The 14609-nt window shown below is 39.4% G+C and overlaps 1 long non-coding RNA gene across 1 annotated transcript in view; it reads left to right on the top strand.

The window, feature by feature from the left end:
* LOC121097452 overlaps positions 1–4220 on the top strand; it is a 31863-nt gene extending 27643 nt beyond the window's left edge. Inside the window, exon 4 of the long non-coding RNA XR_005830964.1 lies at positions 4121–4220. This is a non-coding gene — a long non-coding RNA (uncharacterized LOC121097452). The remainder of the gene's footprint in view (positions 1–4120) is intronic.
* The last annotated feature ends 10389 nt before the right edge of the window (positions 4221–14609 follow it).

The following is a 14609-nucleotide window of genomic DNA, read 5'->3' as shown; positions in this document are numbered from 1 at the left end:
ATTGCCCTTACTTCAGAATGTGCTTTTGTTTTAACAGCAGTTTTTAAAGATGTGCCAAATAATAATGGCATCATAGGGAGAACAAAATATTTTATGTGCTTCAGCCATAGTTGAATAGGACTGTACACTTTATGTGATGAAGCAATAAGAGTATCTGAGCATTTTCTCTTGAAGATGCTGTGTGTATGGGAATGTATTTAATATAAACTATTTGCTGTAGTTTCACACTCACAGTGATGTTCTGGGGGCTAAGTAGTTAAACATAAGTCTTACGGAAAAAAATAGGTGTTTAACTGGCACATGTACAAGGGCAGCTGAGAATGCCTAGCTATGACCTTTCCTTTTGCAGGTGCTTTGGAAAAAAAGACCCATTATCAGGTCTTTTGGTCTATCTACACTTCTGACTGTTCTGATGGTAAGTGTTCTAGGAGCTAGAAGTGTAGACCATCCCTGAAGTAGGCTGGTCTTTTTATTTGCATTTAGACCCCAGCAGGCACTTTCTGAAGTACTTTTGCTGACCAAAAGGAAATATAGAATATTAGTAATTATGGACTAAATAATTATGACTCATGTTGCAACATTCACTCAGAAAAAAGGCAGTAAGCACTTAGGCCTATCTAGTGTTGGTATATACTATCTCATAACTTCAATGGTGATCTCAAGAAGTCTGATTACTGATCTCCTAAAAACTCCTAAAGCAAACCTCTGCTCCTGTCTTTGAAGCAGCAACTGAGTATAAAAGACTTTGTTGGCATCTTTTTTGCAAGTTAATAAAACCCAAAGCCAGTAAAAATGACGGCTAGCGGGTAATTCATCATGTATGGTACACTGCTAGTGATATATCAGCATAAGACTATCATCAGAGGCTAGTGTCTGTTAGCAGATGAACTATGCATTAAAAAATGAAGTATTTTTTTTCCCCACGAGTGAAGTCATTAATTCAAATACTCTTTTTGTCTCTCCTTGTTATGAAGAGGTTGCTAATGCAACACAATAAAGCAGTGCTTCATCTTAAACAATTGGAAACGTAGTATTCTGAACCATTCTCTCTTTGTTCCATTCTCTCTTTGTTGAATTTCATTAGTACCGAGAGTCTAGATCATAAATTATATATATGAGATAATGCATATTTTTGTATTTTTTAAATATAACATAGGACAAAAGTGGGAAAAAAAAAGTACGACAATTCTGAGCAGGGAACAGATGGGTGGTTTGGCATGGAAACAAAGATGTTAGCATACATTCATCCTTCTTATAGTGAAACGCTAATGGTTATGGTGACTATCAAATAGATATATGGAGAAAGTACTTCTTCCACTAAGCAAGATGCTTTATATCATGACACCTCTAAATTATCTAACACATTCTTGAGAGCTAAATGTTTGAATGCTCCCGTTCTTCTTCTTCCCTTCAATTCAGTAATTTTTTAATATCATATGACTTGAATTTTGCCTGAGCATCCAGTGTAAGCTAAGTACTGGATTTCATTTTTTATTTCCCTGGTAAGAAGGGGAGAACTACCTCAAACTGCTATCCAGCCAGGACTGACTTAGCTGTGAGCCTGTTGTATCATCTAGTGCCATCAACGAATCGCCTGCCGTTGTGTCTGTATGCACTTCAGGATTTGAATTTCAGCATCTAGTAATGTTAGAAAGTCCTCACCTGTGGATGTTTGTTGATCTAGAGAAACAAAGCCCTGTTTCTACCAGTGCAATCAAGTCACCAGACTAGTGTGGCTGTAAATGAAAACTCCATTACAGAAACTTGTTGAGCAAAATAAACCAGGAAATGTGAGTGAATGTTTTAAACATTTCACTGGGCAGGATGTCACCAATTATTTTTCCTATTAGACAGCCTTTTGTTCAGGAAGCTTTTTGGAGCTTGAACTTCAAAATTATGTCTGGCACATGTAAATCACTGAAGTAAGAACATTTCCAGTGGATTGACAGATAATCTTTCTATGAAATTGGCAGGTATTTTTATGATAATTGATAGATATCATTTTATGACAATGCTAGAGTTGGTATAAAAAGGACATTTTGCATTGTCCAGAACTGTGACTAAGATTTGAAAAGAAGGCCTCAAATGCCAGCCCCAGTACGATCAATGGGAAGAAAAAAAGCACAGTACCTTACACTACAGTACGAAAACTTTAAGGATTAACTCTACCTGAAGTAACTTGGAGTTAAACACACACACACACACACACCCCTCATATGAGAGCTCTCTGAAGTCAAAACAAGCTAATAATTAAATTAACATACTATCTTGACTAGTAGGTTGGAGGAAATCCTTGTTTTAATAACAGGAGGGAACACTGAGCAAATCTTGGTCCCACTGAAATCAGTAGGAAAACTCCTCTTGATTCAGGGTGCTAGATGAGGTCCTAATTAAAGTAGTAAACTTGTCTGTTAATGGTGAAATTGTTAATGGCCTTGAGAATAAAATAATATATTATGCTTTCACGAAATGCTAGAAATGTAATTCTCAGCTCAAACATGTACACAAAGGCAGCTGTCTTCTGTTGATTGTTACCTTGTGAAATTTTAGTTATTGTGCTGAATACATGGAGTTTCCATAAATCCTTTGTTAAAGCAGCTAAGGTGGTGAGTAGTTTAACCATAAATTATCTGAAATTATTGAAACAGTTATAAGCGTAATCCAAATTCTTTGCTAACAAGGTGGATTTAACTGCCTAATATGTGATGTATTTCTTTTTCTTATGAAATAATGTGGAAAGTTGCACAATAGGAACAAAGAAGCAAAATGAATAAATCTTGAGGGTTTATTGGGTGAAATTTTATTTTAGTCTTTTTCCTAACTTAGAATTGAAAGATATCAGTGTTCAGAGCAATTGTCATGGGTTTTACTATGTTATCACTGAATCGACACCAAAATATTTTTACCATAGTGTAACAATGTGAGGTTAAACTGGATCTGTTGAATCAAAACAATTGAGAGTTTGTTTGGGCATTTAAAAGGTTTTCCCCATTTCATTTCAGGCATCAAATCAACCTTCTTCTGTGATGCCTTTCATGTAATATGTTCCTAGATGCTTTGTTTGATATTAAGTGACAATGCAAACACAGTAGGTTGGAAAATGTCAATTTAAAAGCCTTAACATAAGGTCCACTGGATCTTGGAACAATCTGTTGCTCAGTATTATATGATAAATAGACTTCTGGTGGGAATGCCAGTGAGTCTGCCTGGTGCAATAGTTGCAACATTATTTTCCAAGGGAAGCTTCTTTGTATGGGGATGTTCCCCATCCCTGGAAACATTCAAGGCCAGGTTGGACGAAGCTTTGAGCAACCTGGTCAAGTGGAAGGTGTCCCTGCCCATGGCCGAGGAGTTAGAACTAGATGGTCTTTAAGGTCCCTTCCAACCCAAACCGTTCTAGGATTTGATGAAATTCTCTGCATGTACATTATTTTTGATATGGTTATTTTTTGCCTTCTGTTATGTCCTCAAAGGCATTGCTAGTGTCCCAGGGCATACCATAAAAGTAAGTGATAGTGCCTTGAACACTGTGTCTAGCTGAATTGTTTCAACAGGAAGGGTCCGAGTTTGATAGGATAGGGCAACCTGAGGTTAATGGCCTTGATTACTGCAGCTTTTTACTGGTTTCAGTACGGTGGTTCATAGCTAGCAGCACTGTTTCTCTAGGCAGTGTGCAAAAATGTGCAAAATATTTCATTTTATGACAGGAACCTGAAACATAAGCCCCCTTCCTGTACCTGACAACTGATTCACACAGGCTTGCTGCAATATGTCTCTCCCATTCTAGCTAAGGCTAATTAAGCACAGACACTTGCTGTTATCTACCAGCAGCTCTTCACTCATTTTTTCTGTTCTCTCTATTTTTTACCTTTCTGCAGTAGTGTCTGGGACTTTCTCCTTTGTGTTTAAAACCTGGTTTTAATCCTCATCTCCCTTGCCAAGTGCATTCTGATCATGGCTCATCCCACCCTACTCTATTCTAGGCCCATACTGTGCCCTGTATTTTTGTTTTCTTTAGTTGGAAACCTACTGTTGGGCTGGGTAAATCTCACACTGTAAAACTACAGAAAAGATGCCAGTATAATAGAAACTGTTTATAAAATTGATTTTCTCTCTGCAGAGGACTGACTGCAAGATTTTACAAGATCCCTACAAAGATTCTGTAACGATCAGTGAAAAAGAAAATAGAACAAGACCAGAGGAAAGCCACGACCTTCCCTCTAGGTATTTGGTTTCTCATCAGTTGTCACTGCAAATTTCCACAACTGCTTTTGGCACCATTTCAAAAATTCTAACTCTGTGCTATGCTTTGTTTGATTAATGACTAGTTCCAGAGATTTTCTCTGGTGATCCTCACATGAGACATAAAGTATTACCGATAGCCTCACAATGTCTGGGAAAGGAGTATGTCAAGGATATAGTTACTTCCGTGAGTTTATAATGAAACATCTTATTGTGTTCCTTGCCCTAAGGTACTAATTTGATACATTCTGCATCTGCTTGGCCCAAGCATTGCAGGTTTGCTTTAGCAAAGTTAGAGAATACAGTAAGAAATTTCTATTAACAACCACCAAACCCACAATTATTCCCATGCTATGAAGCATTCAGTTTGGCCTTACTATATTCGTTCAGTTTCATGTATACAGTAGTACAAACCAGGATACTCCAAAGCAGCTGACTCCTGGATGCTAACTCCGTTACCAAAGGTTTTATTCTGAATGTTAGAGCAAATAGAGCAAAATGGTCCTGGTTCTGCTCCATCGTACAGCTGTAAATCCAAATAATTCTTTCAAAACTAAACATTTCAGGTCAATGGAGAGGTTGAGTTAGATAATTGGTTTATCCTTTCTTGAGGTGAACTTCACAGTGACAAAAATTAAAGATACTTTATCTCATAATTGTGATTAGTCCAGTTTCTAAATGCACGGGCTTCTCAGAAAAGAGTTAGGGTTTTATTGTTGGACTTGATTTTACTCTGAAGTGTATGAATGAGGAAAGGTTCCATTAAAAGTCAGCTGCAGCCTGAAGCCCATCAGTGTCATTCTGTCTGATATGTTGACTGTGGGGAAAACTTGCTGTTGCAGTTGCTGCATTGCCTTTCCCTTCTCTTATCATCACTATCTGTCTCCAGTGCAGTGATTCTGTTCTAAGATGGCTTAGAGGTTCCTCTTGTTTAAACATACTTTTTATAGCTCTGCTGCCTGCAGTCAGACTATCTAAATACCCTGGGAAAGTATGCATAGCAAAATAGTATCAGTAGTCCTTTGAGGTAGGGTTGCGATTTTATAATAAAGAAGAGAAACGGGGTAGAGAAGTTAAATGACTTGTCAAGAGCTGCACAGGAAGAATATGTCAGGATACAGACTGGAGCCCAAGAATGTGCTTTTTTTTAGTCTATAGCTGATTTGTGGTACATTTTGAAACTGGGGAAATTTGGAAGTGTCAAAACCCAGCTACAAAAAAACCCCAACCACAACCAAAGAGGAATAAAAGCAATGTCAGTAAATTATCATGGTGTGTACCATCATTCAATAATTTTCCTTCACCTCAGAGACTTGTCACAACCTTTTCTGTCCTTTAGAGGTCTTGCTCATCTGTTTTCTGCATGGCAGTGGTCTTTTTATCAGCTCCTGGTGCTTGGCTGTGAGTGAAGATGTCAGACATTTGTGGTTACACGCACTCTTGAAGTTTTGTATTTCTCAGTTTAGATCGTCCTGTCCATAGGAAACACTGTGTCATTAGTATCTTGAATCAGAAAAGCACTGAACATGTACCTGAAGATAAGTTTGCATTGCAGTATGACTATATTTAGGACTATATTAGGACAATATTTAACCATTCTTTTAATTAAGTGTAATTTTCCTATTTGAGGTACTTCGGTACTATTCTGAGGTATCTTCAGTTCTAGGGCTTTCTCATCTCCCCATACATATACAAACTTTTGATTTCCAGAGACAAGATTTTGTAGTAGTTGAATCAGAGGTCTGACTGGGTATGATGGTTCTTCTATTATCTTCTATTGCCTGTCAGTTTCAACACCAGTTTATCTGATGTGTAAACTGGCCAGCAGGGCTTCATAAAATTACTCTTTTCCTTCAGCAGTTTAATCCCTTGGTCTTTTCTAAAGAAAAATTCTCATGACTACAGTAGGAATTTTGCCTGAGGCCTGTAGAATCCTACACGAGATTTAAGTGTACCATTTGACAATTATTGGTTATAACACACTGAAAAATTATCCAGTGTGACTCTTTAGTGGATCTAATCCTGACCTTTCAGCAAACTGGCTGCGGGTAAGAAGCTGAACATTTCAAAAAGTGTTGCTATCAATATTAAGCAAGGGAAATAGTTTGATGGTATTTTAAGAATGTCCCATTGGTTAGTTAAAAAGACAAACCCCAAAGTAATATTTAAAAGCAGTTCCACATCATCAGCCTCAAAGACTGTGGTACAGGTTTCCTGTGTCATGGTTAACGGAAAAGAGTATTTGTTTGGACAAATAGAGGTGGAGGCTTTAATCTACCATTTTGTTCCATGTAAAACATTTTTCCAGTACTGCACCATGCTTTTCAGTAGTGTCACTTGTAAACCCCTCCCAAGGTTTAAATTTACGGGGAAAAGGTTGGTGGAAATGCTTTGAGTTAATATGAAATTCTCAGCAGATGCAAAGTAGCAGTTTACTGTAAAATGACATTTCAGTACTCTGGAGTCCCTAAGGCAGATACATTACCATGCCTTCACACCTCATGTGTTTATCTAATGTCTGTTATTTAATGACCAAGTTTGCTGTCCTATTTGGGCAGTACAAAAGCCTCCTCAAATACCCAGCTGAGATCTTCTAGTGCAAATGTGCTATTCCTGGTAGTCATACCCCCTCCACTTGGGCTGTCTACAAAAGATTTTGAAAGATAGAGGGGAAGATGGACATGCAGGTCAGTATGGACATCTTGAGTTGCCCAACCTATGGGTGCTATATCCTGTGGCAGTGTAATTCAGCTTGGGGTAGTGGCAGGGAGAGAAACAGGGAGTCAGATGCATGTCAGTGATTGATGTCTTCCTCAGTTCAACTGAATTCACATGACAGCAGTGATCTTTTGCTAGGTCCTTAGGGAGTATACTCTGTAAAATACAAATTTCTTTGCCTTTTGAAATACGTTTCTATTGATGCCTGACCTTTATGTTGCTATGGCTTTCAAATTTTGCATAATTTCAAAAAACAATTTGGTCTTATAGGTAGGTAGTTGAAGAGCCTCCCTTAGCTCAGTGGCTGCCAGCCCACCTTCGTTGTTTTGTCAGTATTTCTGGTACTTTCCCTGAGATGGCTTTTTTTTTAACAGAAAACTTGTGTTCATTTATTTTTTGTAATCATGGAAGCCATTTAATCAGAATATTTAATTATGTTTCTCTCCAGTTTTGGTCTGGAGCCAGTTTGGGTTTGTTTTAATTCAAACAAGATTTTCTAAATGAAACTCTTTTTCAGTGGCTTTCAACTCAATTAGAGACCAGAATCTTAACTTCCGTTTAGGGCAGGCGTTCAGAAAAAAAGTCTGTCTTTAACTCATACTGACTTCGGTGGTACTGGTCAGGGTATCTTAGAGATGAACATGCTCGTCGATGCTTTGCTAGCCTAGGCCTGAGTATCAACACAGGGCTTGGGAATTTTAGCATGTTTTACCAGGCCAAAGAAGAAATGAAAGAAGAATTTCTTTTATAGCTGCCCTTAAAAATTATTGATTTGGTTTTTAATTTCAATTAATATGCATTTTATTGGCATCTTGATTCCCAGGTGGATTGCGTTAGCAGCAGAAAGTGATCACAGGTTATGGGGGGAATGCGTGGAGATGCAAAATGGGTTAGAATGTATCAGACCCCATCAGTATGTTCTAGTGTGGTTAGGGTTTATGGTTCCAGACTTGAACTGCAATGTACCTTTTATGTATAGCACTAGAAAAAACGACAAGGTATTACCTAGGTCTTTGGAAGCACGTAGAGCCGCTGCTTGAGTTCACTGGCACCAGAGTGGTTTTCTTATAGTGCAGTTTCCACTGAGTAAGCAAAGATTAGCCAGGTATGTCTATCTCTATAAATCAGAGCTGTCTCCAAAAATGTTCAACTTTCACAATTTCAAATAAGTAGCTAATTTTGCTGTTTCTCTTTAGCCAGGAGAAATGCAGCTAGTGTAGAAAATTTACCAAATAAGAGCTTTAAAACGCAGAGCTTTGAAGCACAGGTATGGCAAACAACAGACACTTTTTGAAAGGAAAAGAACCTGTGTCATGAGAAAAACCTTCACGAATCCTGTCACTACTTTTCAGTGCTAGAGGGCAGCATTGTATAAACAATGAGAATATGACATCTTACGGTCTGTAAGCATCTAAACGCTCTTAGTTTAAATGTGGTACTTCTCGAGGATACCAGTGATGTCTCAGTTTTATGATCAGGGTTTAATTAATTAAAAAAGCTATTTCTACTTTGGTTGCTGTCTCGGTGATGTTAACATTCGTGTATCTACATTTCCCCTCTTTCTTTTTGGCCCATCATAAATGCTTAAGGGACAGTTGCCTTCGTCACTTTTCTTCTTGCAATAGCTAACATAAGTGAAGAAATTGTGAGATTTTAGGAATAGTTTCCCAATTTATTTTATTTACTACATGAACATTGTGTACCATTAATTAATTTTCCTGCTCCCCCAGTAGATGGCATCTGCAAAATATCTATGTGTGGGCCCCTGCAACAGAGAACAGTAAGGTATAAAATTTGTGACAGATTATTTATTTCTTACTTACGGGTGTTGCTTTGCATTCTGTCTTAGAAGGGTGTGCCTCTGCTTTATGTTGCTCCTCTTTGGCTACTCCTTATTTTGCTAATGCTAATGCTTGCTGTACATGTATTTTAAAAGTGAGTATAGAATCAGTTTTGTTCACAGTGCTTTTAAACAACTGATGACTAGAACAATACTTACAATAGATTTTCAATTCAAATACTTGTACAACATAATTTTCAATTATAAGCAATTGTAAAATATAAAGATTTGAAATTCATGGACTTTCAGTAAAATTATTGAGCTTTTTAAGGCTAGATAGAGCATTGTGGCATAGAAATCAGCCTAAGAAAATCAGTCTTTTTAAATGTGGTAACTGATTTGGGGATTCTGGGTGGAACTTCTTTATCAGGTATCTAAAAACTAAGAACATCTCCAAACTGGAGCTACTTCTGAATATTTGACTATAGTTGCTCTGGGTACTGCTGCTTTCAGCCTCCTGTGGAGTTTTTTTTGGTTGTTGTTCTTTTAACACATTTTGTAGAAATAGGCAAAAGTATCTACAGGGCTGCCCTGAACTTGCTCAGCTAGGCTCACTCTTAGGCATGCTCCCTGTGTCTGGGAAGGGCTGCACTTCACATTCCAGCCCCGACCCTGACCGTGCACTTTGCACTGAAAAGCTGTCGGCATGCTCGGTGTGGAACTGGTTGTGAGTGATTGTTTATGTAGAGTATATCTTGCTAGAGAAAACATGTTTCATAGGAGAATCCTCAACGTCTTTTTAGGGAAACTTTATGTACTTGTAAACCAGAGTGAATCTAAGGGAAGATACCAAAAATAACATAATTCACAAAGTTTCTTCCATATTGTTCCAGATGCTGTCTCTGTGACTTTTAAGCTCTACTGATGCTCTTCAAGATTCATGAGGCCAGGGTTGTTTGTTTTTTTTAATTCCTCTGCTGCTTGGTGGCCTGCAGGATTCCCCATTTCCATTAGAGCCTGGCATTCAAATAGCATTTCTTTTCTGCAGAGTCAAAGATGGTCCCTCATCCTGCCTGGTTGCTCTCATCCTCCCCCGAACCTGCTTCTTACTCCTGAGTGCAGAAAGGAGAAATCTGTCAGAGAAGACCTGAGACGTAAGATCCTCTCTGAATGTGGGAACTATCGTTGCTTAGGCATAGTAGATACTGAATGAATGTCATTACCTAGGCATAGTAGATATCGATGCTGATGCAAATTTCTTTCACTCAGATAAAAAAGAAGTATTTAACTACTTTAAATTAAGTTACAAAAACAAGGCTGTAGTTCTAAAGAAGTAGCATAGTACTGTTGAAATCCGTGGGGTGAACTGGCTTACACCGGCAACAAATATGCTCCTGCTGGCCTCTTGTGTTTTGCCAGTAATGTCTGCTAATAAAAATACAGCCTGCAATTTGAAAACTCTTTGTTTTAAAAATACTAATTGAGGAATTAATCTGTATTTAATGAAATGATAGGATGGATGGAAAATCAGAAGAATTTCAGTAGGTGTTGAACCATTGACGGTGTATTTGCTTGACCTACTAAGTTGAAAGGCCTGCTTTTGCGTATGGCCACCATTTCCCAGTACCCTGAGAACAGTCTGCCTACATCACTAGGGTCTAACTCTGCAAGAAGCTCCATGTAGATAAACCCCTAAAACCAGAGGGCACCACTCTTCAGACTAGGTTCCAGGCTCTGGTCTCTCAGGATGGTGTTCCAGGTGACTGAGCATATTAGACCTTACTGGACACCAGTGTGAAATAAGAGGAGTGGTAGCTCAGGCTTTCACGTGCTAGCCTTTTGCAACCGGCTAACAAACCCCACCAGAATTAGAATCTACTGACAATGACTGTGGGCAGTCTCAGTGAAGGAGCCATGGGGACTGGTATCGTCAGTCCTGCTGCTTGGGCGTGAGGTGCTCTGGTGCTGAGACAGTCATCTGAGCCTCTCCTGTGACCTGCAGCGGCTCCTTCTACAGCCAGCAGCAGTCTTTCCATTTCCTACAGTGGGAGCTGAAACAGGTTTTTTGTACGTCCCAGTTCTTGCAGGCTAGAATAAACTTTCCCAGGGAAGGTCACCCCATTGCTGTCTATTGTGTGGTTTCTTCCTCTTCTCCCCTGTACCTGCCATAAACCAATTTATGCTGGCGAGGTAGTTCAGGAGGGGGTACTGCACAGTTCTAATCTCCAACATGTTTCTGCAGGAGTGAGCAGACTTCAGTCTCTAAGGCTGGCAATCTGCTTCCTTTCACCACTGCTACAATCAGTTCATTTTTTAACTCTATGCCTTTATTTGCAGACTCTCGGTATGAAATTTCTTTTGGTTGTTTGTCTAGTTTTTAGTTTCACAACTAAAGAACAAAAAACACTTTTAGACCTTCCTTTAAAAACTTTTTTTTTTTTTTTTTTTTTTTTACTTCTGGGAATCAAAAAGCAGCCAAAGACACACAGTACTGAATAAGTCCAATTATACTGCATTCTTGTGGTTGAGTAAGACACAGAGCAACTAAAACAAACTAACATAAACAGGGAAAGCCAAATTAAATACTTACATTTGTATAGTGCAAGAGGATCCTGGGCTCAGGAATGTAATTCAATCTTTATTTATTTTTTAAGTAGGCAGTGCATAAAATAGTTGGGGATCTTTGCAATGCAGCTCTAAGGTAGTGGAATACTTTTTGACTAAAGAGTCAGCTAATACAGTATTGTAAAAGGACTAAATGTTTGCTCAGCGTGCAGGAGAGCTTTGACAAATCTAAAGAAAGGATCACTGAGTCAGTCATGGCTCTTCATAATGCAAAAGCAAATTATCAAATGGATACCTGACACCAAATGGGGAGAGAGAATTTGGGTGTCTAATTGACACATACACAATCTGCTTAGCATTGGAAGTGTGAAGTTCTACTTGAAGCAAAAATGATTTTGGTATGTAAGGAATGCAGATGTTTATCTATATATCATTGCCACTGGGCCTTCTCACAGTGCTCCTAATAACTGTGCTGCAGAAAGAGCTTTCGGACTTTTCCAAAACAAATTTGACCTTCCCATCACTCCCCACTTCAATGTGCTTTGTACAAAAGAAGGTACACGAAAAAGTAGCTGCAGCATAATATGGATGTTAGGAAATGGCCACAGCACATTATTTTATAGCTGAAGATTGGGGCAGAAGGATTTCATATGGAGATAGTGCAATTCTCACAAATTATTCTCTCTATGCTATTAATTCCTGCACTGCTTCTAAGGTCTACCAGCATTGTATCAGGTGCAGGCACTTGGTCCCTGAAGCACTAACACAGAAAATGGTTATTTCCTGCTGTTAGGTTGAATGGAAGAAGCTGCAATATATTAAATGCTTTACTAGTTACTTTTCTGTGCACACAAATGCCAACAGACATCAGTGAGATATTTGGGGGATGAAGGAGATGTGGTACATATTCACAAATGAAATGAAAGCTGAATCATAACCTTCATTAAGCAGAGGTTCAGTTAAAGACTCTGTAGGTGATCAGGATTTCCATATTAATCTACCTTCACGATGGGTTGGTTTCTGCTCAGCCTGAAGGTTGATTTCTGTTCAGTGTTAATCTCAGTAACAATAATCATTGGGAATTCCAAATCCATGAAATCCACACTCATACTCCAGATTTACTCTGTTATAATTGTGTATAGAATTTGCCTTGAATGCTGTGATAAAACAATAGATCCATAATGCTTCTATGGCGTAATGTAAACATTGGGGGGAGGAGTCTCATTATCTTCCTTTGCTAAACTGTCACTCCAAGCATTGTAAAGAATCTTTGTAAATGTTTTTTTAGATGTCAGAGAGTGGAACCATTTGGTGTCCAGTCCTGGGGTTTATACCTTAGAGCCTTCTAGGGCAATAACCCCCATAACTCGGGCACTTCACCTTGTGTCAGTTATAAGGGGAAGGGACAAAATTCTTAAACTAGCAGGCCCAAGTGTTTGTCAGGATATTAAAAATGTTGTCATCCCCTGAATTATTTCAGCCTATCAAATGAATGTTTGACCTCCTGTTTTCCTTCCCCCCTTTTTTTCTGTCTTTGAATGTCTGTTTTCTTCTTCCCCCTCCCCAACTGACTGCAGCACAGAAAACCTGTCAGGTTTCTGGAGTTTTTCCCCTTCAATATTCAGTCTACACAATCTCCACATAACGGGTTACCAACCATGGCTTTCACTTACACAGTTAATACTGGCTTTATGTTATAATTCCACTTCAGTTTGCTTATCAGCCTTGCACCATCCCCAGCGGTTATGATATGTAAACCAAAATAGCAAGGTGTCATTGTTAAAAACAGTGGCCTAGCTTTAGCTATTAGTCCCTTGTAAGAGGCTGGATTTTTATATAGCAGTTTCCACAGAAACTGCTGGAGACTCAATGGTTCTGGGAATCAGGCCCTTCATTAGCGTGGCTACCTGTAAATATAGGTACTTGATTAGAGCTGAAAAATGAAAAAAAAAAAAGCTACTATTAGCATTATTGCTAGTTATTTTCCCTTTTGCCACTCCAGTTCATATCCCATGTTGTTGCTTTGGCATCTGTGTTACCAGCTTCAGTGCCAGAGTGGCTTCCCCACTGAACCAGGGCAGTGAGTCGCTGGTGACATTCACACGGTCCATGACTCTGGACTACTCTCATCTCTCAGCTGAAGCTCGTGCTGTCTCTGTGTATGTATACCAGGGTTACCCAAGTGATGAACTCCAATATGGATTTAGAAATAACGCAGTTTTACCTAGACATTGTGTAGATCCCACACAATTTCCCCCTGCATCTGTTTTTTGACTGATTGTCCTTGTGTACATTCACCCTGTGCACTTTCATATACTCAACCATGGAAATCTGTGGAAGACCAAAGATTTTGCAGCTGTGCTAGCATCTTGTCCTTTCGATGTTGAATTCCCACCATGATTTTTCAATGGGGGAAAAGTGATGAGCTTTGTCACAGCTGAGTGCCTATTCCTGTGGGACATTCCTGTTCAGCATTACCATTTTATTGGGTTTGCATGGCAAGATTTTGGTAGCTGCGGGGCTACAGGGCCCAGACAACCATCAGTGGTCTGGGGTGCAGGCTTCAAACTTGTAGCTGTCTCTAGTGCCAGAGTAGTTAATTTCTACCTTTCAGGTGCCGAAAAGGACTATGGTGTATTGACCTCAGCTGGACAGCAGATGCACACCAAACCACTCTATCATTCCCCTCCTTAGCTGGACAGGGGGAGAAAAGTACAGCAAAAGGCTCATGGGTTGAGATGAGGACAGAGAGAGATCACTCACCAATCACCATCATAGGCAAAAGAGACTTGATTTGGGGAAATTAATTTAATTTATTGCCAGTCAAATCAAAGTAGAGTAATAGGAAATAAATGCAAATCTTTAAACACCTTCCTGCCACCCCTGCCTTCTTCCCAGGCTCAGCTTTGCTCCTGATTTCTCTCCCTCTTCCCCCAGAGCAGCGCAGGGACATGGGGAAAGGGTCTGGGCTCAGTTCATCACACATTGTCTCTGCTGCTCCTTCTTCTTTACACTCTTCCCCTGCTCCTGTGTGGGGTCCCTCCCACAGGGGACAGTCCTCTGTGAACTGCTCCACTATGCATCCTTTCCACACCAGCTGCAGATCTTTATGAACTGCTCCAGCCATGGGTCCTTTCCATGGGGTGCGATCCTTCAGGAATAGACTGCTCCAGCCTGGGTTCCTCTCTCCATGGGATCACAGGTCTTGCCAGGAACCTGCCCCAGCACGTGTAGAGGAATTATAGAGGACTGTATGAAAAAATTACTTGTAAAAAGGTTGTAATGATTGAAAAACATAAGGTAT

Source organism: Falco naumanni, chromosome 14 (genome assembly GCF_017639655.2).
Source record: "Falco naumanni isolate bFalNau1 chromosome 14, bFalNau1.pat, whole genome shotgun sequence".
Taxonomy (NCBI): Eukaryota; Metazoa; Chordata; class Aves; order Falconiformes; family Falconidae; genus Falco; species Falco naumanni.
The sequence above is the reverse complement of the archived record's forward strand: the minus strand, read 5'-3'. Positions and strand labels throughout refer to the sequence as shown.